Raw genomic sequence first — 2,181 nt, 5'->3', positions numbered from 1 at the left:
CTCTGTTATCCTAGTAGTAATTTTAATGATGGGCTGCCTGTTTTCCTCAAGTGCATCCATGTTTCAGGGGAGCCTGGCCTGCTCTGTGACTGTTGGGGACCGATGACTGTTTGTTGTGTGCTGAGGCCTTGGCCTTAGTGTTGGGGAGTCTGTCTGTCTGATAAATGCTTTCAAGGGGACCCATCAATATGCTACCCACTGTCCCATGGACAGAGGAGCCTGGTGGGCTACAGCCATGGGGTCACAAAATGTCAGACATGACTGAGTGACTAACACTTTGACTTTTGTACAAAAACGGCAGATAATTACATTTCTTAGAAAAATGTATGCTTTGTGTACCCACCAAGAAGCACTGGAGATCTTCAAGGAAACCTAGTTACATGTCCTTGCTTAGAAGTAATTCTTACACACGGGCTCCCAGAGACTTGAACTTCTTTGAAGTCCTCCTGCCCTGCTAATCTGAAAATTTCAGGGGTAGTGTTTGCCAGTATTACTCAAAGCTAGGACTGTATTTCTTCTCAAAGGCCAGGATGGTTCTGTGTTAACTCAGTGCTAACTCTCACCCATGTGTGCCTGATGGGAGGTGCCATCAGGGGATGGGGTGCACCAGGCATCTATCTTTGGGTACACCCCAGGGTCTGTACACACGGATGTGTGAGCTGATTGCAGGTGGTCCCCTGGGCCAGCTAGGCTTTCAGTCCTTGGAGGTTGCCCCATGCTCAGGGCAATGCAGTATCTTCAGAGCCCATTGAACAATGTGAAAGAAACAACCACCTCTTCCTGTGCGCTCACCTTGTTTCTGGACTGGAACTACAGCCCCCGGCTTGCTTGTCAGCCGCTGGCTCTGTCCGCTGTCAGTTCTGCTCTCCAAGGGCTTCCCTGGTGGCTCAAACAGTAAAGAATCTGCCTGCAATGCAGGAGACCCAGGTTCAATCCGTGGTTCAGGAAGATCCCCTGGAGAAGGGAATAACAACCCACTCCAGTATTCTTGCCTGGAAAATCCCGTGGACAGTGGAGTCTGGCAGCCTACAGTCCATGGGGTTGCAAAGGGTCGGACACATCTGAACAATGAACACGAGACATTAAAGAAACCTTCCGTCCTGATGGGCTGCAGGAGAAGTAGCTGCTCACGTGTGCCCTGCTGGGCTCATGTTCTCAAGAGATGATCTTGTGGGTCGTGTTCCCACTGAGGTTTGGGTGGCTTTCTCTTGAGGTGGCCCTCCAGGCATCTGCAGGTACGGTGATTGGAAGCATTGCCTGCTGGGCAGCAAGCTCCCTGGGTGCTGGCCCTCAGGCATGACTGTGCTGCGCGGACCCACATTGGTGGTAGGACAGGCCGTGTGCAATTGACCCTGTTGATGTCCTGAACATCCTCTCAGGACTCTGATCCTAACCCAGAGCTGGAGCCTAGAACTCCTCTTGGTTTGTCTGTCTTAAGTCGTGTAGCACCAACAGAATGACTTACCTGGGCTGGCACCATTTGTTTCTCATTTTATCAGCATATTACTCTACATGCTTAATTTTGATCACCAGGATCCCCTATTCTAGTCAAAATGTGGGCACCATCTGGAGAAACCGGCTCCCTGTCTCCACAGAGGAAACATTCATTAGTTGGGTGTAGGGAGGATGGGACAGTCCTTTGGTACTCTGATCCATTAATTAGTTTTCCTAAGTGTCCTCTTCTCAGACTTAGAGGACTTGGTATGTTTAATGTCAGTCACACTTTGAAACTCAGCCCTGTGGACACGTGGGCCCAAGTTGTAGATTCCTGTGTGTGTGAGCCTAAAATACCTAATTTCCTCTCTCCACATTCCCTTGACCACCCAAACACTACCTCTCACCTTGCTGCCTGATGTTTTTGTTTAGTTTTGTTTTCAAATTGAGGGAAAATACCTCCCTTCAAAATGATGGGTAATGAGAGTAATAAGGGTGCTGAGTGGGCATGTGGAACCTCCACCTGTTGACGTCAAACTTCCTGAGTCCTACACTGACCACCCCCACCCCCAATCCTATACGTTCACGGATGTGATCTCAGTGGGCAGAGTCCTCAGCAAAAAAAATGTTTGGGGGTGGGTGATGGCTAATTCCTCTCAAGTCTCGGGAAGTTTTCACAGGTCCTCTCATCCTGCTGGTTGGGAACAAGAGATTTAGAGAGCTGTAGGCGGGGGAGGCAATGGCACC

This window comes from Bos taurus, chromosome 13 (genome assembly GCF_002263795.3).
Source record: "Bos taurus isolate L1 Dominette 01449 registration number 42190680 breed Hereford chromosome 13, ARS-UCD2.0, whole genome shotgun sequence".
Classification (NCBI taxonomy): Eukaryota; Metazoa; Chordata; class Mammalia; order Artiodactyla; family Bovidae; genus Bos; species Bos taurus.
The sequence above is the reverse complement of the archived record's forward strand: the minus strand, read 5'-3'. Positions refer to the sequence as shown.